General features: G+C 53.2%; 1 protein-coding gene across 2 annotated transcripts in view; it reads right to left on the reverse strand.

The window, feature by feature from the left end:
- The window catches only part of LOC101539053 (NXPE family member 4), a 388,567-nt gene that overhangs the window by 125,775 nt on the left and 238,095 nt on the right, over window positions 1-24,697 (reverse strand). The window contains exon 3 of one of the 2 annotated variants that reach the window (XM_055129853.1): window positions 16,754-16,807. The exons of the other annotated variant lie outside the window; for it this stretch is intronic. The gene's annotated coding sequence lies outside the window, so the exon portion shown is untranslated. The remainder of the gene's footprint in view (window positions 1-16,753; window positions 16,808-24,697) is intronic. 2 annotated transcript variants of the gene reach the window in all.

Raw genomic sequence — 24,697 nt, forward strand, 5'->3', positions numbered from 1 at the left:
GAGCTCGCCAGGATGAGAGACAGGACCGGGGGCTTCGTGGAGGACCCTGTGGGGCAGTGGTGGAGGGAAGTGGACACTGGTGAGGGGTGTGTTGCTGGAACATTCCATACATGGACCCCCCAGCATTCACTGTCCTGTAAATCACGGTGACTAGAATCAATAATGACAAGCCTTGAAGCAGAGAGGACCATGGACAGAAGGTTCCAGGGGAACAGTGCTCGGGCTCCGGGGGCAGAACCCTGGTGTGTTCGGGTGCAGGCGAGCAGGGCAGGGGCCAGGATGCAGCTGTGTGGCCGGCAGGCAGGGAGGGTGCTCTCTCTGGTCTGGGCCTGTGTCTGGGTGCCCAGGGCCGGCGGACGAGCTTTGAGGAGTTGGCACTCCCCAAAGTGCTGCCACCAAGGAACAATTTTTTTCCTCTGCCTGTTGGCACCTGGCGATCCTGTATCCCACCACCGGGGCACCCATCCTCCATGCTGGGAACACGTCAATGCACTTCACTATGTGGCTTCTGGGAGACCGAGGACTGTGGTGGGAGCCTCCCTGCCTCCAAGTGAGCGGACAGGGCAGCTTTCCCCCATGTCCCTCAGTCAGCACCGCTCCATCCCTGTGTCCTGGACCAGCTGATGTGCACTGGAGAAGGGGGTGGGGGAGCAAGAGGGTGGGAAGTGTTATCACCCAGTCAAAATTACAAACTGTTATAGCCCAACCAACTATACAAACTCGGAGAAGACTTGCAGGGTAAGGGGGACAAGAGCAAGAAAGGGGAGGACCAATCCAGGGAGACTTCCTGTTAAGTGGTGGCCTTGTGATGGGGGTCTTATAGGTAGTAGCGAGAAGTCTTTGGCAGCAGGAAGATGAAGGGAGTGACAATCTAGGAAGAGGTTCTTCTAGAGGTGGGGCCTGGGTGGCCAGACCTGAAGGTGGAGAGGGGGCGCAAAGGTGTCATGGATGGTACCTCTGGCTGGCGCTGGAGAATCTCGTCATCGGCCACCATCCAGACTGCATGTCCTTCTCTCCCGGAAGGGAGCCTAACATCACTCGCCATGACCGTGCCGCCAGACGCCACGCCAGGCTGTTCCACTCAGGGTGCCCCAAGGGACCCAGCCCTGGCAGCCGAAAACCTCCAGGACCAAGCCGCCACCATGTTCATGGCCATTCTGCACACCCTCAGGCTGAGTCTCACCCACAAGTGAATCTATTCCTGGACCGAGTGGCTGTGAATGATACTTGAAATCACACACCCTACCCATATTCCAAGAGTACTGCACCACATTTGATAGGGTTCAAAGTAGGAGGCAACCAACCTTAGAGGGAAATACACACACACACACACACACACACACACACACACACACACACACACACACAAAGCACACACACAAAGCACACAAGGCTCAACCTTTTACAACATGTTAGTGATCTCTTACAGAAGGGCTTAATGGCCCCTGGGTGAAATACACCAATCTTCACACACTCTCCTCTTTGGATACTTTCTTGTAGCATTTTCAGTGGTTTTTCATAATAGAAAATACAAAATGTATCGTTCTGGCTCTTGCTTTGAGGCAGGGATTGGGGTTCTGGATGGAAACACCGGAAATATGGTGGTGGGAAGGTGTAATGGTGGTAGGATTGGTGTTTGAATATTAAATGTAACCAAATATTGTGAATTACTTTATAAAATAAAAAAAATGGGGAAAAAAGGTGTCATGGGTGGTGGCAGGGCAGAGAGGCCACAATAACGGGCAGTGCCAGCCTCTCCAAGAGGTCCTGTTGTCCCCCCTCCACCCAGACTGCAGGCAGCCTTGCAGGCAGAGGAGAGTGGAACCCAAGTGGCCGACCCAGAGCAACACCTATAGCCCTTGAGGTCAGCCAGGGCTAGGACCCTGCAGAGCTGAGTGACCAGCGGAAGTGTGTCCACTCCGTGGGGTCCTGACGTCTGCTCTGTGCTGGCCAGCCAGAGTCTGGAGCAGGCAGGAGCTGAGAACACCGGGACCCTTCCCTCCCGGGATTGGCCTCCTGGAAAAGTCCTTTCCTTGACGTTGGCAGCATCCGATTCCATCTGAGTGAATGTCTAGGTGCCAAACATAAGCAGCAGGACAACTAATCCGGCCGCCCAGCTGCCACTCAGGGAGCGAACCCTTCGCACGGCTCCAGGCTAAGCCAGATCACTGGGCCTTCCTCCAGGCGAGGAACTAGGGGTGGATAGTCACATCTCCAACGCTCCCTCCCGCTAGCAGCAGAATGACTCCGTCTCTGCCCTTCTGAGGTGGAATAGAACTTCTGTCCCACCACTGTCGCAGGCCTGATGACGATCAGTCCCCCTGAACCAGGACAAGGGCTGGCGTGTGATGCTCCAGGAGGGTCCACCCGGCCGGGTCTTTCGCACTGATGAAAGCCCCGTTCCAGCTGCCAGCCTGTAGGAGCCGTCTGCGGGCGTTCCAGCCAGCCCCGATGCCGAGAAAGAAAACCTGAGCATTCTTAACCTTTAGAAAGATCTTAGCCTGTGGACAGATAAATTAACTCCGGGGGGCTCTGGGGAGATTAGACCTTATTTTATGGTTTGCTTGTTAAAAACGCATAACTCCAAATCTCGCCAGAGATCGCAATTAAGATAGCACCGGGCTGAAGCTATATGAGAGGTATTATTTACTCCTGGACCCCTGCGAGTCCACACGACAATGAGCTTTTTCCATTTCGGAACCTGCAGTCGATCTGAAGCCACCTGACTTTGGATCAGAAATGCAGTGGGGACACGTGCTTCTTGCTTGGCCGCATGGCCACCGCCATCCAGTCCTCCTTGGCAGCTGCCCAGAGGAACCCTACAAACCCAGTTTAAAGCAACGTGGCCGAGGTCTGAGCGTTTGGAGGGCACCAGACACACTTGCTGCCATCTGCCTGCCTATTGTTCCCGCCGGGTGGCCCAGGTCCCCGTGGCCCACTTCCTCACCTTCCCCGATGTCGAGCAAAGTCCATGAGAAAGCCGTGTCAGCCCGCAGCTAACGGATCTCCCACAATGCCCCAGAGACAGTCCCCAAGGGGGCTTCCAACGCCGCCGCTGATGGAGCTGGAGCGTCTGAGAGACGCAGGCTTCCGCACCCGGGAATGTGGTCTACCCGAGTCAGATCACATTTCCCAGGGCCCCTGTGGCTCTCTGCAGATAAACTGCTCTGTTAATTTGGGGGCACCGGCCAGGGCTTACTCCGGGCTCTGTGCTCAGGGGGCCGTGTGCAGTGCTGGAGAGCAAACCACCGTTAGCTGCGTTGCAAGGCAAGCACCTGACCCACTGTCCGATCTCTCCGGCCCCTGACCGCTGTACTTTCATCACCCTACAGCGAGGGTGCCGAGAAAGAGAAAAATGGCCTTCCCCACCCCCGCCTTCACCGTCTGGCCCTGGGTCAATCCCTCTTGCCCAAAATCATGCAGAATGTCTGAACCTGCCTTGTGTTAAAAAAAAAAAAAAAAAAAAAAGAAGAAGAGAAAAAAAAGAAAACCCACTCCTTCTTCTGTTGATTATCTGAGGCGGATTTGGCCTGACGGCAGAGCCCACTGGCTGGCACGTCCCATCGAGTCTGGACCGGGCCTGCTGCCATCCCAAGCGCACAGCTGTCCGCAGCCCTCAGACGGCGGCCGGCCCGGCGGCCTGGCAGAGCGCCTCTCTGCCGCGTGCTGCTTTCTACCTTTGTGCAGATTCCACTTCTGGCTCTCAAAGACCACAGGGGCAGGAGCAGAGTTCACACAGAGATGTGAGTGGCTTTGGAGCCAGCGTGAAGATTTCCACAGGGGGGAAGAGAAAAAAAAAATACCAATCCCTCTTCTTTCCTGGGGACAAACGTATATTTTTGCTAAGGGAATGTTTATGTGTGTGCATGTGCGTGTGCATGTACATGCGTGTGTGTGTGTGTGTGTGTGTGTGTGTGTGTGTGTGTGTTGGGGAACAGAAGCACTTACTTTGTGAGAGCATGAGTGGGGGCACCCGTGGACTTGGAAATGGAAAAAAGCTCCGAGATCCCTCTCAAGCAAAGAGAGATCAGCAAAGAGGGCTGGCCTCCAAATTTAGGTTTTTGCAGACTGGAGGAGGAAAATTTTCCAGACATCGAAGGAAGTAAAGCCAATTGGAAGCCCCCTCCCTCCGGACCCCCCCTTTTTTTTTTCTTTAAAAAAATGATGCAACAAGGGTAGAAGATATTGTTTGGGGGGAGCTGGAGGGCGGGGAGGATTGAAACCTGCCGTGAAACTAAATGAAAAACTAAATCTCTGCTGGGGATGTGGATAAAAATCAGAAAACAACAACAAAAAATGAGAGTGAGCAAAACTGAAGCATCCAGTGGAGTTCTCTCAGGAGAGAAACGCCACGGACGAGGAAGAACAAGGCAAGGCTAAGCCTGCCACCGCTGTTTCTCTGAGCGGACCAACTTCCCAGACAAAGGCCACTGACCCCCACATGGTGGCCCCGGGCTCCCTGCAGCCACGGAGACCAGGGAAACAATGCTCGGGTGGGCCCTGGCCCACCCAAAGCTGCTCGAGACCTTCCAAGTCTTGTACAAACCCTTCTCATTATTGCAGATCAGGGAACCAAGGTCCCACTATCTGCAGGTTGGCTGGTACAAGACCCCAAGTCTCTGCTTCCTGAGCTGGAACGATATAGCACAGCAGGAGGGCATTTGCCTTGCATGCGGCCGACCCTGGTTCGATCCCCCGCATCCCATAGGGCCCCCCCCCCCCACCAGCACCACCAGGAGTAATTCCTGAGTGCAGAACCAGGCGTAAACCCTGAGCATTTGGGTGTGACTCCAAAAGCCAAATAAACAAACAAAAAAAACAACCCAAGTCTCTGCTTCCTGCCTGTGGTTTACAATGGCACCACTCCAGCAACCAGACCCTATGGGGGATAATGATGGGAACACAGATGATCACAGGGTAATAATGGGTGTTTGTGGGGCCTGCCAATGTCTTTTTCAATATATTGATTCTGCGCAATCCCGTGCCTGTGTTTGGTGCACCTGGCGACTGTCTGCTGCCAAGACGCACTGTCTTCATGCTGAGGCCAGAAAGGTGAGTGGGCGGGGCGCTGGGCGGGGGGGTTCCCACACTCCCTGGCTGTTGCCAAGGACCCAATTTGTTCATCTGACCTCCCTCCCCCGTTGGGAACCTGCTCACATGAGCTGTCAGGGCTGTCATTCACATTGGCATCGCTCATCCTGAGCTCTGACAATTCCCTTATTTTTAGACCTCGATCCTGTTCTATAATATAAATCTCACGGCCTAGGCCGGGGGGGCCCCGACCGTGCGGGGAGGCCACTTCCTGGCTGATGTGGGCTGTGTGGCCTTGAGTCTTGGAGGCAGCAGTGTGTTGCTCTAACCCCTCCTAGGCATGGGGCCGGGAATCCACCACACGGCTCAGCACAACAGGGAAGGGGACCCCTCTGCCATTGGCAGAGGGTCAGGCCCTTCTTTCTGGAAAGACAAGTGAAGGTGGGTGTCCTCTCAGCACCAGGAGAGGATCCACGCAGAAGGCCCCCGAAGTGGGGGGGGGGGTGGGGTCCATCCTGATGAGGCGAGGCAGTCGTCTTGCATTTGGACATGAGTCGTGTCTTTCATTCTTCCATGTGTGTGTGGTTGTGTGTTGTGTGTATGTATATGTGCACATATGTGTGCATGTGTGTGCATGTGCACATGTGTGCATGCACATGCATGTGTGCATGTGTGGATATGCATGTGTGCATGTGTGCGTGTGTGTGTGTGTGTGTGTGTGTGTGAGTGTAGGGGATTGTTTGGGCCACTCGGGGCTTACTCCTTCCTGGCCCTGTGCTCTGGTGCTGTTCAGGAGCCCATATGTGGTGCCAGTGATGGGTCTGGGGCAAGTTCCCAAGGGCCCTGCCCGCTGCACTCTCTCTCTACCCCTTACAGCTGCCTCTCACGGGCTTGACAAAAGACTTGCTTCCCCTGTTCCTAGGACCCCGTTCCTACTGTCTGGGCACTCACCCAGAAGTCAGAACACTGGGCCCGGACCTCTGCATTACCAGCTTTCCTGCTGCCCAGAGGGGCAGCCGGAGGGAGGGGGTGGGGAGGGTGATCTGGGCAGAGCCGGCATTCTGCCCAGCTCTCCCCCACCCCTCCCGCTCCCTCCATGCCCCCTTCAATGCGTTTTCCTTTCACACCCGGGAAATGAGGTCAGGCGGAAGTGGGGTGCTCATGCTCCTTGCGCTCACCGTTCTAGGCCTGACCCGCTGGTACCAACAGACCTCAGGCAGCTTTGGACCAGCTCTGCAGCCCGGTCCACCCCACCTTCCTCCTCGGCTATGCCGGAGCAGTCTGGAAAAGTCCAGCACGTCCTCTCGGGGGTGTCTGGGACATCTCCCAGGAAGGCACTGGGGAAAGGGTCCGGAAACATACCCACACCACAACATGCGGCTCGGCGTTTGAAGAACCCCGACTCAGCCCGTCATCCTGCCCCCTGCCACCGGCCCTCACCAGCACACAGGCCTCCTCAGCACCGCACGCGCGCGCGCGCGCACACACACACACACACACACACACACACACACACACACACACACACACACACGCCCCTGCCCACTTGGGGGCTCTGTCCACCCACCTCTCCCGGCACCAGGAAAGCTCCCTCTGCTTCCGCACAGGGCGGGAGGGCGCGCGTTGCCCAGGAGCCAGCGACACCCCGGGCAGCTGCCTCCCCTCTGGCTAATGTCCCGGAGCCGCCTCCCCCAGCTCCACAGCCCCTGCTCCCTGCGTGCTCAGCAATCACTCCTACCCCGTGTCACACTTTCCCCGAGTTCCCTCTGACAAGTTTATCAAGTTGAGAGATGGCACTGTCAGCGGGTACATTAAAAAATAAAAAAAAAATAATAAAAAAAAGAAGAAGAAGGAAAAGAAGGGAGCAGGGAGCATGGGGTGGCGGGGAGAAGAGCCAGAAGCTTCTCTGGGTCCTGCAAGGAGACTTGCTCAGCGCCAAGGTCATGAGTGGGGGGAGGAAGAGGGTGTCACTTCACCTGATCAGGTGAGGCCCCCCCACCGCACCCCACCAGACAGTGGGCAGGTGCTGTCCTGCTGGGCCTGGCTGGGCTGGGCCCGCACTCTGCTTCCGTCGGGGATGGCGTATTGTGTACCCCAGTAAGGACTGAGTACGAAGAGACAGCACCGTGGATCAGGCGTCGCTTTGCATGTGGGGTTCATCCCTGGTGCTGCTTGGGGTCCCTGGAGCCCCAAGCCAGAAGGAGGCCCTGAGCACCACTAGGTGTGACTCATGCCAGCCCCGTCATGGCACCAGGGCATGCTGGCAACTGTCAGCGCCCGTCAGGCTTCAGGAGTGACGGGCAGGAGTGACGGCAGATGTCAGTGCCAGGGCTCGTGCTGGCAGAGGGAGCGGCTTGCGGAGGGACAGGCCGAGAGCTCGCCGAGGCCCAGGCTCCCCCTGAGAGCTCGGGGAGAGAAGCAGAGGCTGGTGTGTGCGTGTGTCTGAGTTCTACAGCCTATGAAGGTGCCAAGAGTCGGGGCTGGGTTGGAGAGCACGTGCCTCGAGCAGGGCTGGGCGCCGCCAAGGACAGACTCCGAGGCTCGGGGACGCGCCTCCTTCCTCCCCCTCTGCTCCTCCACACCAGGGGACAGGCCGTGAAATGCTACGTCATCTGGGCCTTCTCCTCCCTGGGCCTCTGCCCTGCCCCCTGGCTTAGCTGGGCTCCAACAATCTTGGCCCAGTGTAAGGAGCAGGCTGGGCCTTGGAGGCCACAGCTGACCCACCAGGGGGCCTGACAACCCCCCCCCCACACACACACACACACCTCGCCGTTGTCCCCTGCCCCCTGTCCCAGAACTGCCAGGCGCAGCAAGAGCCTCACCCTAGGGCACAGGGCCGGGAGAGAAAGGCTCCTCGTGGGCAGGGCAAAAGGGCACTGCTGCAGGGCACAGGGCCGAGGACCCTCGGTATCCCTGGCTCAGGTGTGCGAAGAGGAGCCACCATGATAGCCGGAGGGACCCCAGGAAAACCCCGCAGTCTCCCCAGCAACCAGAACTCCCGTCTGCGGGCGCCAGGATGACTTCCTGGTGTGCTGACTCGGACCCCCAGAGCCCAGGGCAGGAGTGGCAGTGCCACACAGGGGCCCCACCCGCGTCCCTTTCCTGCTGCCTGCTTCTCAGGCCCGTGGGTGCCCGCACCCCGATCCCAGACCGCCTGGAAGACCCCGCCCCCAGGAAGACCCCGCCCCCTGGAAGACCCCGCCCCCAGGAAGACCCCGCCCCCAGGAAGACAAAGGAGATGCTCCAGACGTCGCCCCACGCCACTGGCCAAGTCCGGGGCCTTGCTCCGGGGGCTGCTAGGATTGGGAGGCTCTGATGCTAAAGCTCATGTCCGCCAACCATCAGGGTTTTGTCAGGACGAAACCCAGATGTGGGCGGGGCCATGTTCCCCAGAGGGGCTGGAATTGGGGGGGCCCTGGGCTGCGGGGTGTCCAGGAGTCTTCCCTGGGGCAGAGGGCTTTTGGGTGGGTTTTGGAGGTGGGGTGGGGGGGCACAGGTGGCAGTGCTGAGGGACTCCACGCAGCTCAGAGCTCGGGGAGGGACCCACGCGGTGCCAGGGACAGAACCGGGGTTTCCCGCACGCAGGACTCGCACGTGGCCTGCGGGGCTGTCTCCAGCCCCGGGCAGAGGGCTGGGCCCGACGCCCCCGGGACCTGAGCCCCAACAGGCGGATCTCTGAGCAGCCCTGGGCCCTCACCACGTCGGCCTCGTACCTGGTCCCGAAGCCTTTTGTTCACATCCTCCACCGGGGAGCCAGCCCGGCGCCGGGCAGCCGGAGTCAGGCGGGCGCCTCTGCCCCTGGCGCTCTCCCCCTCCCCACCCCGAGCCCCCGTGGTCCCCGGGGCTCCCTGTGCCCTCCTGACCCGCGGGGTTCGTGGGCTTCCTCCCTATCCTCCCCGGTGAGGAGGCGGCTCTCCGAGGGCTCACAAAGCGGAGATGGAGGGCGCAGCGCACGGTGCCGGGGTTTGAGTGACAGCGAAGACTCGTCTTGTCAAATTACCGCTTCAGTCAAACGGGCTCACCCTCCCGACGCTGACAACAGAACGATTTCACTTCAAAGGAAGAGCGAGAGAACGGGGGAAGGAAGCGCGGGCTATTAACAGGGTCCCCCCCCCCACTTTCCTGGAGTGAGCCCCCCCTTTTCACCACCGTGCCTGTGGAGGTAGGGCCGCTTCCAGATTCTTCATGGATCTTTGTAGCCGGGGGAGGGGGACGCCAGCTTCCACGTGGGTCCAAGGTCAGGCGAGTCCCCCGAGGAGGCCTGGTGGTGGTGGGGGGAGCGGGCAGCTGGCGCAAGGACATCAGGACTGTGTGACCCCTGCCCACTGTCATGGTGGCAGCTCTGTCCCATTCCACTCTTGAGATGTCCCTGTCCACATCCCTCGGACAGTGCCGAGCCCCCTCCCCTGCCCTCCGCCCTCTGCATCGGGGGCACAGTGCCGGCCAACCCCAGGGTCATGCCCTTTCCAAAGGTCCCTGCTCTTCTCCAACGCAGAAGCAGGGGAAGGTCAGTCTGGGGGCAGTGTCCTCACAAGGACATCCTCACAGCTAGGAGTAAGGACAGAAGGGACGGGGGCGGGGGGGAGTGGAGGGCACCATGAAAGAGCTGCTGTGGGAAGGCACAGGGGTGCAGCTGCCTGAAGGACGGGTCAGGGAGGGGAAGGCGCTGGGCATTGGGCCACCATGGTCTCTACAGAGCCTCGTGGGCACGCCCGCACTCGACACCACAAGGAAGGTGTCATGGGGGGAGGCAGGGGGAGGGGTGTGGGGCTATTTTTCTCTTGTATGTCTTTATTTTTTAATTTTTTTGCTTTTGGGTCACACCTGGCAATGCACAGAGATTACTCCTGGCTCTGCACTCAGGAATTACTCCTAGCAGTCTCGGGGAACCATATGGAATGCTGGGAATCAAACCCGGGTTGGCTGCACGCAAGGCAAATGCCCTACCCCCTGTGCCACCACTCCAATCCCTCCTGTGTGTCTTTAAAAATCAGAATGTACTGATTTGTTCTTGGTTTCCAAGACAACATGACTGGGATGCACGGCTGAGCACCTCGACAGGTCAGCAGAGGTTCCGTGGCCACCACCTTCCCTACCTCTGCCCAGCGCTGGTGACCAGTGGCTCTCTAGAAGCCTAAGAGACATCCTTGTAGGGTCAAAGAGAGTACAGTGGGGAGGGCACTTGCTTTGCATGCGGTTGACCCAGGTTCCATCCGCAGTACCAAGTCCTGCCGGTCCTGAGCACAGAGTTAGGAGTCAGCCCTAAGCACCACTGGCTATGCGCCCCCCGCCCCATAAAATCCTTAAAGTTTATACAATAAAATAAAATCCTAGTGATCAATGCTAACTCCGCTGGGCCCGCCTGCCTGATTTTCATCTTCGTCTATAAACTCCTGGCTCTGTTTCCAGCTGGTCTGCATTCCGACCCTTTATTCCTCACATCTTGCTTTTGGCCTCATAAACTTGACTCCCCCATCCCGCCCCCCACACATACACTTAGTTTTGTCTGTAGCCATATTTTAGCAACTCTCTACTTCCAGCTACAAAACAGCTCTTCTTGATCGTGGGTGTTTCTGGTGATTCTTGCCTCTTCTCGCTACTCTGAACCCCTAAATTATAATTGTAGTTCACTAGGGATGGGGAAGTTTCTCGGGTCTCCACTGAAGAGATTCCGTTTCTAGAAAGCCAACTTTGCCAATCAGAACTCGTTATCTTTCAATCAGACATTTGGCGCTGGGAGTGACTTCAGAGATATCTAATTTGATGCCTTCCCATATGATGTGCAAATGTCCTTATTATATTAAGTCATTTCAAAATAATGAGAACTACAATTAGGAGAATCTGCTAAACACTTGACATGTATTATCTCATTTATTCCTGACACCGATTCTGTAAGGGAAATACTGTCATCCTCATCAAAGGGTTTAGGAATAAAAGCCCACTCTCCAAAACAACTATCTTGCATCAACACCTCTTCTATTGCTCCAGAACTTTCTATAGGCATCTCTCCTTGTCCCTCCTCCACCTCGCCTGTGCTAGGTCAAATCCCTCTCCCTGTAACTTTTATCCAATTGCCCTGCCTTGATATCTGGGTAAGGGAGAACAAATCTAAATTCTCTCCCCACATGACAGCTCTCTAAATACCACATCCCAAACGTTTCTCTTGAAATTTGCAAAACATCTCCCAAGTATGATCTTTCTTTCTTCGTTTTTTTCCCCATCTGCCTGTTTTGTCGATACCTGGTGGCCCCAACTTGCCTCTGGTTGTGCTCGGCTGGGTAGGGCTCTAATAATTGCATTGTAAATGCTAATTAGACATCCACCTGTACTGGGGGCTATTGACTCTCCTACGTGATATTTCACAGGCTAAGAGAAAGACATATAAGACAAAGTCCTTGCCCAAGAGCTAAGATTTTATTGTTTTCTTGGATCAGAAATAATAAGGCAATCTATTTAGTAAACTGCTTATTCTGTGGCTTCTGACTAGAGCTGATGGAAAAATCAAGTAAGAAGGAGATGAGCCGGGGAGATAGCTCAAAGAGTCGAGCATGTGTCTTGCATGCTTATGGCTCCACATTCATTGGGTTGCTCTGCAGGGACCAAGAACTGCTGGGTGTAGACCGGTGCCTCCGGTACCTCTGGGCCCGAGAATTCAACCACGGTTGGCTGTTATCACCGGGACAAGCCCCAGGGCCATTGAGCATTTCTTGGAAGAAAAATGAGGGGGGGAGTGTTGGCAGGGATTCTAGGGATCAACTTCTGGAAGCTCATGTCTTAACCTGGGCTTCAGAGGTTAGGAGACTAGGTGGGGACTCTAGAAGGCGCAAGGCAGGCGGGTTCCAGGGACAATCGGGTGCCAAGGATTCTGGGTAGGAAGATTTGGGAAAGGAGCTGATGGGGAGGGAAGGGTGAGAATGGAGAGACCTTAACAACAGGGGGAGGGTTGATAAGTATGTAAACTTGGACCCCAGGAGACTGAATGGGGTTTAAGGACATTTCAATAGGGCCAGCCTTTCCATGGCTCCGAAGGCCTACTCAATGGCCCAGTAGTTCTTGGCAGGACGCTCGGACTCTGACCTGTCAGCCCTCCTCTACCCCCAGCTTCTGGGAACCAAACCCGGGTCAGCCGGGTCAGCCGTGTGCAAGGCAAACGCCCTACCCGCTGTGCTATTGCTCTAGCCCCAGGTCGTCTGATGGTGACTGGGGCTCATGAGCGCTCCCAGCCCCCCACCTCCACTTCTCTGTCTCTGTGCACTTAAGCAGGAGCCAGCTCCTTCTTAATGACCTTCGCCTGCATCCCTGTTGCCCTGAAAAGTGCCTTCCCCTGGAGAGCCCCATTTCCTGCCTGGATGCTGCCTCTGAAATACCTACCGGCCCTCCCTCTCCTCCTCCAGGGGTCCTGCTGCAGACGCAGCCCAGAGGCTGAGCTCACGTCCTACTTCCGGTCTTCTGGGTTCCAGCTTCCAGTCTACTTTCCTAGTCTCCCTTCTAGGCACTACCTGGGGGAGCATTATGTGTAGGGATACCTAACACGTACCCATTATCTGTCTCACTCTCTTGGCCTTTGCTCTTATGGCTCCTTCTCTAGGAATATCCTTCCCCCTCATGGGCCATGCCATATGTTCTTCAAGAATGGCTTGAGCAGTGTCTGCCTAAGGCAGGTGGGGTGGGAGGGACGTGGGGGGTGGGAGGGGAACTGGGGACATCGGTGTTGGGAAATATACACTGATGAAGGGATGGGTGTTGGAACATTATATGACTAAAACCCAACGATGAACAACTTTGTAACTGTGTCTCTCACTGTGATTTAATAAAATCTTATTTATTTTTTGCTTTTTTGGGTCATACCCGGCGATGCACAGGGGTTACTCCTGGCTCAAGCACTCAGGAATTACTCCTGGCGTTGCTCAGGGGACCATTATGGGATGCTGGGAACCAAACTCGGGTCAGCCGTGTGCAAGGCAAATGCCCTACCCGCTGTGCTATTGCTCAAGCCCCTAAAGTTTTTAATTAAAAATAAAATGCATTGCAACAATGAAAAAGAATGGCTCCAGTGTGGCCTCTGCAGGCCCTGCCCGGGTTCCAGTCCAGCTGAGCTGGGTGACTCCCTGCTTCCAGAGCGTCCTGTGACAGTCCATGCACACCCAGGAGAGTGGGCACCCATCAGGCTGGAAATGCAGCAGAGATGCCAGGTCGCCTGATGGTGACTGGGGCTCATGAGCACTCCCAGCCCCCCACCTCCAGAGAGCCAGGCTGGAAGCCAGAATCCGGGCAAACCTTGAACCTGGGCTGAGCACCACAGACAGTACAGACACCTTCCATCCCCCATGCGGCCATGGCGGAGAGGGAAACTTGCCCTCCAGGTGTCCCCCCTGTGACCCAGGGACTTTGAGGAATTCCATTCACGGGGGAACTCTGAAGGAGAGGACCCTGATCTACTCTTCTTCTCCCCAGCTCCACATCTACTTCCTTTACACAGATGCCACTGAAGCCTGGAGACAGGGGCAGGGATGAAGGTGTCCCCGCTGGATCTTGGCACCTTCTCGGGTGCCAACCACAACCTCCCGGGGACCCACCCCATCGGCCACGGGGAGGCCAGCAGCACCTCCAGTGCTGCTGAGACAGCGCGGCAGGAGGCTATCAGAGCAAACCACGAGAGGATGCCTGATAAACAATTTCCCGAATGCCGAGGCTGATAATAATTGCTCACTTAAGTCTCCTGAAGCTTTAATTTGGTGGGTCTGTAATCAAAGGCAGTTTCCTCCCCAAGGTGTGGGAAGGCTGAAAGACAGCAGGCTTCATGCCTCGCCAGTCCGGAGGAAAGGAAGAAGAGGGAGATGTACTTTGGGGGTCTGGGACTGGCCGGACATGGGAGGTGGAGGCCAGCTGGGTCGAGGCCTTGCAGCCAGCATGGAAGAAGGCACTCAGCACGCTGGGATGGACTCAGACACTGGTAGGGCTGTCTTCCTCTCCCGCTTTCCAGGTGCTTCCTGGTTCCCAGTTTGCCAGCTGAGCCCTCCCAGGGCCACAGGGTTTATACTTTCCTGACAATCCTCACTCAGCACACGCTTACCTGCACCCCTTCCTCTGTGCTTCGCACCTCAGCGCTCCCCTGAAATAACTGGCTCTGGCCTTTTGGGTTCCGGTCTGCCTCCTAGATCCAATACTACGGGGGTTCTGACTCTAAGGTACATCTTCAGCCCTCCCCCGAGTTCCCATTGCCCAACTTCATGTGGGTGCACTCAGGGGCACTGCCATCCTGAAAGGGATCCCCTTCCTCCCCATTGCCAGAACCCTGCCCAGTTTCCTGCCCATGGGCATCCAACACTACATCCCTTGGTCTTTGTTAGGTTGCAGCCTCACAGCCACTGTTTCGTTTCTATCCATCACTGCTGGCCATGATACAGTTGATCTTTGGGTGCAAGCTGCCATGGAAACCTCGTTCCCCACACTGAACCCAGGTTGGGTCTCACGAAAGGGCTCTCAAGAGGGGTTGTGACCATCTCTGTCTGGGGCCAGCTTTCTGGTGGGCAGAAGAAGATATCCGATCCATGGTATGGTTTGGTGGGAACTGGTGAGCCCTTGCCAAATGCCCAAACAGCTTTCTGCTCGTTTCTTTCTGGTGCCTACACTTCCTCCATCAGTAGGACGTGGGGCCATTCGTTAAGCTTCTTGGGCCTCAGTTTACTTCAGGAAGCAAATAAAAATACCCGAGCAACTTTGTGTAAATGCTGAGGTCCTGAGCACATATTTATTATCATAACTCTTCATTTGTTGAGTCTGAAGACTTTTTAACCTCCCAGGACCAAGTTTTCATGGAAAATGTTCCTGGGAGGGGCCAATTTCATATGTAGGAGCTAATATTTTGTAGCTTAGAAGCCAAAAATAAGAATTAGGTGATGACCCAGAGTGAGATTCTTACAAAAACACTGACACTACTGAGAGCAAGAAAGGACCAACTCTCTGCTCTGAGGTTCAAAGAAGTATCTCACGACCCCTTTCTTGGGCCAGTGGGCAGCCTAGTAAACTACTACTTATGTGTATATAACTCCTCTTAATTTAACCAGCTAGCAAATATCTCATAAGAATTGTGCCAGATTTTGGTTATATAATAAGGAATACACTCACACACACACATATACACACACATACACACACTTCTCATTACAACATGTGAGGAAGGAAGGAAGGCAGAAAGGAAATGAAAGAACATTCCAGAAACAACAGGTAGAAAAGTAAATGGAGGCCCTCCTCCCACAACTGTCACTATGCTGGCTCAGCCACTGGCCCTGTTCTACTGATTCAGATGAAATCTCTGGGGAGATGCACGCCAACCAGCAAAAATTCATGGACACCCAAGTCCCTGTGGCTGAAAACTCTGAGGCGCCCGTGGGAGACGGGTGAGCAGAGTCCCCACCCCAGCAGCCATACCGACACCCCACCGCTGCCGTCACACCAAGGGCATGAACTTCAGTGCTTCACTAATGTTCTCTACAGTGACGCCAAACCGCAAATCGATTCAAGTACCACAATGCTCAGGCTAGAACTCTGGATCTTCTCAGAGTTGGGGTGGGTAGTCACCCCCAAACCCCCACTGGCGGAAGCTTCAGCCAGCCACAGCTACTGCCATGTCAACAACTCATGGGTCCAGACCATAAATCCAAAAGTCTCTGGATCGTGCAATCCTAGTTCCTCAATACTGACATGCAAGTAGGAGCACACCGAATTAGGTGAGAAAGTAACACAGGAGTCAACGTAATCAATGACACCGAAGTCTCAACAGCCAACAAATTGCTTAGTGAATTCTTAGACAAGGACTTCAACAATGCCCTGATGAGCTATAACAATCTTCACATGAAACATTGACTTTTAAAAATATGTATCAATTTTAAAATCGGAGCTTTGTTATCTAATGCATTTCAAACCCAGAGTTGTATCAACAGTTTTGTCTTCTGTCTATGTGAAAACAAGTTAAAAAAAATTGTAGAAATGAACAAAAAGAAAAATGAATGGAGTTGATTGGAATATGATTTGTGGGAGAAAATGAACATAGCTCTGATCTGTAGCACAGAGTTTTATGGGGAGAACATATTGGAGAATCTACGGAATCTGTGTTCACGGGTATAATATATGAATCCCCTCATGCCAAGAGCCTGGCATCTGGTAGATACGATAGATAGGAACGTGCATGGAAATGAACAAATGTGGTTGTCTCCAAGGGCCAGGAATATTGCTCCATAGTTGGAAGCCTGCCTCATGAGCTGGGGGAGAAGGCAGCTAGAACAGAGAAGAGATCACTAAGTCAATGATGGAGAGAATCATTTGGGATGAGAGATGTGTGCTAAAAGTAGATGAAGGGCCAAATGTGATAGCTTCTCAGTATCTGTATTGAAAACCATATTTCCCCAAAGTAGAGAGAGAGTATGGGGGAAACTGTCTGCCATAGAGGTAGGGGGAGGACTGGGATGCGGGGGTGGATACTGGGAACATTGGTTGTGGAAGATGTGCACTGGTGGAGGGATGGGTGTTCGATCATTGTATGACTGAAACTTAAACACAAAATCTTTGTAACTGTATCTCACGGTGATTCAATAAAAAATTTAATTAATTAATTAAAAAAAAACACACAAAAAATGTGGTTGTCTCTTCTGCTTTTTCTGTCTGGACATCCACCAGCATGAAATCAGCAGCAACAATTAGAAGCCAACAGGTGGGGGCTTACCTGGGTATGTCTGGTGAGTTCCAGAACGTTCTTCAAGTTTCTCTCTGAAGGGGCCTGCGGAGGGAGAGGTCTGGGTCACACATCTTGAGCTGGCTCTGAAATTAGGTTCGGTCCACCAGGCCCTCAAGTCCCAAGCAGCTCACCGTCGACCTCCCACACTACAGCACCCCGAGCGAGTCGTACTCAGCACCTCTCCTCCAAGCATGCGTCCACCCTCCACGCACACTTCTCAGCGAAGCCTCCTTGCCGCTTGTCCTCTGCTCACCAATGATTCGCCCTTGGTGCCTACAGGCTGCACCAGAGCAGAATGGATTCCAGGAACCTTTCAAAGGAGCCAAAGACATTTCATCCCAGCCATGGTACCAGACGTGAATGTTGGCTTGAAAGGCACCACTCACTCCAACGCCGTGATTTCAGATTTTTGCTGCTGTTTTTGTTTGGGGGACACCTCTGGTGGTGCTCAGGGCTTACTCCTGGCTCTGCACTCTATACCACGGGGAGCTTGCCAGCCTCTGCCATGCGGGCGGGACACTCTCGGTAGCTTGCCGGGCTCTCTGAGAGGCACGGAGGCATCAAACTTGGGTTGGCCACGTGCAAGGCAAACGCCCTACCCGCGGTGCTATGGCTCCAGCCCTATAGTTGTTATTGTTGTTGTTGTTGTTGTTTTGGGGCCTCATCCGGCAACGTTCAGAGGTTACTCCTGGCTCTGCTCTCAGGAATTGCTCCTTGTGGTACTCGGGAGACAATATGGGATGTCAGGGATCAAACTGGGTAGTCCATGTGCAAGGCAAATGCCCTACCCACTGTACTAGTGCTCCGCCCCTCTCCCGCCCCACCCACCCCTCCCCCGCCCCCCACAGTCCAATTTTAATAAGTGATCCCAATGGGGAAATACCAAACAAAGGCTGAGCCCTATTCTCTCCAGCTCTGAATCTCTCCAGGGTAAACGGCACCAGCACTGAATAAACTCAAAAACTGCCAATCACAGGCCGACAACACCGGTCTCCCTGGAGGCCGGCTTGCCAGAAAGGGACCTATTCCAGATGCCCTTGAGGGCCCAAGGTCATCCCAGCCCCCAGGATCTCTTCCCGATTTGCAGGCAGCCCTTTCCTCTCTCCCTTCATTTCTTCCCACCTCTCCTTCTGGGCACTGGATTCTGTCCCTGGCTCTATGATTGAGTCTCTCTTTGTGCCTCTCTCCCTTTCTAACATTTTGTTCTGTCCCTTGATCTTCCTGCCTGTACTTTATGCATCGCTCAGCGTCGCTCCCTTCCCTGCCTGGGCCCCCACCTCCTGCCTGTCCCTCCCGCCAAGGGACAGAGCCATTGAAGTTTCTCTGCAGGTTCTCTTCGCGCCATTGCTAACGCCGGCTCCTTGGCGCTCTCACTCGAAATAGCTTTTTGCCTTTTGTTGCCAAATCAGAATCTTCTCAGCAGTGGAAATGTGGCTGGTGAAAAGCAAGTGCCTTGTAATTAAATAAATGGGTAATTTCAGTGTTTTTTATTTTTATTTTATTTTTCTACCCAGGCATTTTCCTAGTAATGGGAAGGAACAGATAGCAGTCCTTTAATTCCTACTGATAGGGAAGAGAAAATAAGTTACTCTATATTTAGGTGTTATTTGGGTATTTGTGGTAATTAATAAGAAGAGATGGAAACATCTGTCCTAGAAATGGAGAAGATGAATCGAGCACAGAGGGGAAAAAAAAAAGAGAGAGAGAGAAAGGAAAAATTGGGCTGTGTGAGTCAAGACTGCTGGGGAAAAGAAGGCTGGCAAAAATCCTGGCTGAGTTAGCGTTTGGAGGAGAGTTCCGGAAAATAAGAGTTGCATCAAACGTATCAAAGATCAGAGTGATCCCGAGGAGGCCCATCACGTGTGTGTGAGTCAGTGTACACCAATGCACACCTTGAAGGGGCAGAGACCCAGGAGAAGCATCGAGATTCCAAATCAGCCCCGCCACTGGGTTGCCCTGGGTGGCAATTAGCCGGCGTGTGCTGGGCACGGTGGAGTCATTCTCCACACCCTCGGACCTCGGCGGCAGGAACGGAATCATAGGGGGGGCTGCACCCGCCAAAGAAGACATGGGAGAGTGGGCAGCAAGGCTGAGATCCCAGAGGGGAAGCAGCAGCCAGAGCGGGGATGGACACAGCGTCCAGGACACAGAGGGACCTCAGTGGTCAGCCCCGATTTCAGCCGATGCAGGCAAGGTCAAGAAGGCTGGTCCCTCCACCCATTCCTATCTTCCTCTTTCCATCCCTCTTCCTCCACTGGCTCCCTCCTTCCCTTTCTCTCTTCTCCCTCTTTTCTTGCTTTTTCTTCTCTCTCCTCTCTCAGTTCCTGTCTATCTTTCTCTCACCCCACCTTCAGCACCACCCACCTTTGAGAAACTGCCTAAATTTATAGCTCCTTGGAAGAGAAGACATCCATCTCTCGGATTACAGGGTGAGCCAAGGAGAACAGGTAACCCTCCCTTGCGCATGCTACCATCTCTCTTACTCGCAACGCTTCCCAGGAACTTTCACACCACCTTAGCCTCACGGGAGGGCCCACGGGAAGATGTTACTTCATCTCTTCTAAAGCTTCCCTGGATTGGGGGAGGCGACTGAGGATGGTGGGGGAGGAAGGAAGAGTCTCATCGCCAAGATGTCAAAGCGCCTGCTGCAGAGGGAACAACTCCCCAGGAGACAGAACTAAAGCCGCGCGATATTAAAATGTGAGACTAGGGAGGAACTTTAGGCTTCTGACATTCTGTTTGTTAAACTGATATTCCTAAGGTTCTCCTGGCGACGGGCTTTTTGTCTCATGTTTTATTCTATTGTTTTAGCGGTGAAATTTCTATCGACCGAGATAGTTTTGAAACCTCAGAGCGGGTATGAAGTGACGCACTGACTTGGTTAAATATTTATCTTCCAAATCCTTTTATTATATTTAGGTAGGGAACTCGTGTACATGTCACGAGTAAACTGGCAAGGGTACCAGAGCTCCCAAGTTCAAGGCCCAGCAATTTTATCTGCGAGATAATCTAGACAAGTTCTGTAATCTCTCTGGGTCTCAGTTTCCACCACTGAACAGATTAAGATGCCTATCTTCAGATTTCCAGGAGAATTTTAGCACTGTAGCACTGTCATCCCGTTGTTCATCGATTTGCTCGAGCAGGCACCAGTAATGTCTCCATTGTGAGACTTGTTACTGTTTTTGGCATATCGAATACGCCACAGGTAGCTTGCCAGGCTCTGCAGTGTGGACGAGATACTCTCGGTAGCTTAACGGCTTTCCAAGAGGGACGGAGGAATCAAACCCAGGTCAGCTGCATGCAAGGCAAACGCCCTACCCGCTTTACTATCGCTCCAGTCACCAGGAGAATTATATCAGACTAATGTAAAATTCTGTATCCTGTCTATAATAAGTGCTCAATAAATAGTATCATTACTACTGCTGGCGTACAGTAGCCACTACAGCTTTATAAACAATTAAATTCCATATCTGTCAAACTTATTATCATTGATTTGGATGTGACATTATGAGGAAACATGTTGCACCTCTCAAAATCCACTTTACTCGCAAGGGAGAGATTATTAATTATGAAATAATTAAAATTACTGTATCACTGTCATCCCGTTGTTCGTTGATTTACTAGAGCGGGCACCAGTATTGTCTCTATTCCTCCCAGCCCTGAATTTTAGCAGCCTTTCTTTACTCGTCTTTCCCAACAATTGGAGGCTCTTTCAGGGTCAAGGGAATGAGACCTATAGTAACTGTTTTTGGCATATCAAATAGGCCATGGGTAACTTGCCAGGCTCTCCCGTGAAAATTACTAAAATTACTAAATAATTTTAGTTAAAATTTAAATAAATTTTAAAATAAATATAAAATTTTATTTTACATATAAACATATTTACATATATATTTCTCATTTAGCAAACACTTATTGGGTCTTCCTCTTTGCCAAGAAATCTTTTTTTAGTGCTAAAGTAGTGAAGAGATAAGGCCCCAGGTTTTGTGATGCTGGCATTCTAGAAAAGAGAGGTGAATAGAAAGAATGAGTGAGAAGACAATACCAGATCATGATAAGATACTTAAGTAACACAGGGTATGAAGTGCTGCTGAAGAATCAGACATCACTTAGATTTGGATAGTTGAGTGATAAAAAGGAAACAGTTGTGAAGACATTCTGGGCAGAGATAAGCAAATGCAAGGGCCCTGAGGCAGAAAAACACATTTGTCAGGTCCAAGGAAATGAAACTTAATTAAGAAGATGAGTTAGAGAGCTGGACAAGCGCCAGATCAGAGACTGGTGGCGCAGGATAAGAAGCTTGGCTTTGATGAGCTACACCAGCAGTCACTCAAGAACATGAGGTACACAGGTGACATTGCATTATTCAAATTCTGAAGAGCACCCAGGGTGCTGTGTGGAGAGGGAGAGTGTCTGGAGGTGGTCCTGAGTAAAAGCAAGGCAGCTTCTGTGGGAGAGAGACGTGGAGAAGGCGACAGAGAGGAGATTTATGGAAGAAGCAGAACCAGCAGGATCTGGTGATGGATTGGGTGTTGGAAGTGTACGGCAGAGACGAGTCAAGGACGACGCTTATATTCCTGACCCGAATCACTGAAAAATGAAATTGGCAGTGCCATTACTGAGATGGGGAAGGCTCCGGGGAGGGCTGTGCTGGACCGTCCCATTCGAAATGACAAGCAGATAACCCAGGAGCCCTGGGGAATAGGCGGGCAGATAGGTGATGCAGAGGTCAGGCTTAGATCTCCAAGTGACAATGTCAGCAGAAATGACACTGAGAGCCAGGGGACCAGCTGAGATCCAAGGCGAAGAGAGGAAGACAAGGAAATGATTCGTGACAAAACCTTGCGGATCCTAAGACTTAGAAATGGACTGGAGGAGAAAATGCTAGGAAAACTGGGGAACGACGCATTAACGTAATAACTCAAGTCAGCTTTGGCAAGAAGAGACTGACCCTAGGCCAAGGCCACTGTCAGAACTTGATTTTTTTGGACCACTCTGGTCTTTTTCCTTCCCTCCCTTCCTCAATATTAAAATACAGCCTCTTTCCATCCCTAGTCTGCCTCCCTCCCACCCCATCTAAAAGAGAGATAGCCATGGGGAGCTAGAAATCTCACACTTACAATGCAAGAAAGAAAGAAAATTCTTCCTCCCAACTTAAACGTAAAGCTACCCCAAGGAAGATCACTGATTGGCTGGCGTGGACCCCAAGGCTGCACTCTGAACCAATCACGGCCAGGTGGGCCAACGCCTGCACGGATGGGCTAGGCCCGACTCCTCCGGCACCCCAGAATCTCACCCGGTCAATTTTTCTCATCAGAGAGTAACCCATTTGCGGCTACTGATAGAATCGCCGAGCGCGGGAGCCTTTTCCATTTGGAGCTGCTTCCTAATTGCAAACTTGATGTGCCTGTCTTTATCTCCAAATATTGTATGACGGGCTGTGCCAAGGTCCTCCCTCTTCTTCTTCCTCGAGATCTTTAATCCAGTTTAAATAACTAGATTTGTGTTCTTATCTAAGGTTGAGATGGATGTCCTCAACATTTACACTGGAAAGTAAAGTGGGTCATTAAAAAAAAAAAAAAAGGAGAAAAAGAAAAAAGAAAACCAGCGGATGCGGTACCTCAGGCAGACGGTGGGGCTTCGGATTCTGGGAAATGTGATCATGGAAGCCACAGGGGAGGTGGGCTGCCTGGTTCCGAGGGTCTTCCCTGGAGATCAGCAGATCTCTGGAAAACCCGCTGACCCCCTGGCCACTGGCCTGCCCACCCAGGCCTCGCCTCCCTGCCAGAGGCTGGGCTGAGGCCAGAGGCGAGGACCACCGGCGACTGCCAATCACGCTGTATTGGTTGCCTTGCCGCCTGCACCATAATTACCTCCCTGACTCCTGTTTGAACCTGCTCCCAATTTCGTTTTGCTCCACTCTACAGAGGGCGGGGTGGGGGGGGAAAGAAATTGATTTCTAAGCTTACACACTTGAAGAGAATGAAGAGAAAGTGACAAATCTGCTCACCCCAATGCTGGGGAGGGCCCAGTCTACAAAGATGGCGGGGCTAATCAGCTTCCAGGGGCACATTCCCGGGGCCGGAGCCAGAGTACAGCAGGTGGGACATTGGCTTTGCATGCAGTCAACCCGGGTTCGAGTCCTCGGCACTGCAATACAGTCCCCAAAGCCCTGCAAGAAGTGGTCCCTGAGTGCAGAAGCCAGGAGTAAGCGCTGAGCACTGCCACCTTTGGCCCCTAAATGAAACATGTAAAATAAAAATGAATAAAATGCACACAGCTCCCCCCGCCCCCGTCCCAAACTCCATGGCTACTCCCTGACCCACCTGTTGCTGAAAATTGTCCCTGAAAATTGCCCCTCTCCTCTCCCGGTCCTCCCTCCCCCCCCACCCCCATGATCTCTGCCATCTATAGGATTCCTCTGCCTCGTGGGTAACCGGGCCCCTCCAAGTGACCCCTGTCAAATTCATGACCAGACTGCCCCCTTCTGGATGCCCACCCCAGTGCGATCTGTTGCAGAGACGGTCATCCAGGTGGTTTTGCCCCTTGATCACTGTCTTTCAGGCAGCTGCCTCAGCCGCTGCAGGGAGCTCTGAGGGCTGCAGGGCTTCCTCACAGCCCAAGGTCACAGCCTTCCCGGATGAGAGGCTGCAGAGGCGACTCTCCCTGGGGCATCTCCGCATGTCTGAGGCCTGCTGAGGAGGAGCTGGAGCCAAGGCTAAGTGTTGGGGCTGTTGGCTTCCCCGTCCTGACGGTCTTTTCTCTTGCTTTTCAGTTAGCCTGGATGGATTGTTACTTTTTATTTGTCCCTTAAAACATTTGATCAAAGAGACAAAGCTTCAATTTTTTGGTCTACGAAGCGAAATCGAGATGAAGAATTGGGGACCTCAGGCAGGGGTCAGACCGGCAATTGGTGAGTGAATTTTCTGCTCTGGGGTTTTTTTCTTCCTTCCTTCAGAAGCGAGCAATGTGTGGTTGTGCCCTTGTAAGAAAATGTGCAGGGCCCTGGGTGGAATATGGCTTCCTGGGCAAAGACATCGGGGCCTGGAGAGATAGTTCAGTGGGTAAAGCAATCTGCCGACCTGGATTCGATTCCCGGCATCCCATTTGGTCCCCTGAACACTATCAGGAGTGATCCTTGAGCACAGAGCCAGGAGTAAGCCTTGAACATGGTCCAAAAAGACCCCCAAACCCAAACCCAAACCAAAAGACGTTAGACAGAGAGATGCACTACAGGCATGTGTCACCCTGGGGTCCTCCCAACTCTACTCTCTAGCCCTACTTCTTTTCTTTCTCTTCTTGGTCCATACCCTGCTGTGCTCAAGGCTTACTCCCGGCTCCATGCTCAGGGATCAGTCCTGATGAGGAGCAGGGAACCCTCTGTGGTGCTGGAGAGCAACCCGAGAGCAAGGCCAGCACCCTCCCCCGCACTAACTCTCTGGCTCTCCGTCACCTTGGAGAAGTCAGACGCACAGGTGCCAGGGCTGGAGCGGTAGCACAGCGGGTGGGGCATTAGCCTTGCACATGGCTGGCCCGGATTTGATTCCCAGCATCCCATATGGTCGCCCAAGCACCACGAGGACTAACTCCTGAGTGTAGAGCCAGGAGTAACCCCTGTGCATTGCCGGGTATGATCCAAAAAAGCAAAAAACAAACAAGCAAAAACAAAAACAAAAAACCAGATGTATAGGTGCTAAGGGTACCTGAATATGTGATCCCCAGTGAAAGTCTCAAGAAGCTGCTGGCACCTCCCTGCAGGAAGGCGTTCGAGCCTCATTCCTTTCTCCCAGGCCCTGGGATCGGGCATGATCCAAGCCGTCTCCTTAGGCGTGAGACAACGCTTTGCAGTGTGACTCACAGTTATCTCTCTCCTAGGTCAAGCAAGTGTCCTTGGATTTAAAAAAAAAAAAAAAAGGCAGAGGTGGGGAGAGC

Source organism: Sorex araneus, chromosome 3, assembly GCF_027595985.1.
Source record: "Sorex araneus isolate mSorAra2 chromosome 3, mSorAra2.pri, whole genome shotgun sequence".
Taxonomy (NCBI): Eukaryota; Metazoa; Chordata; class Mammalia; order Eulipotyphla; family Soricidae; genus Sorex; species Sorex araneus.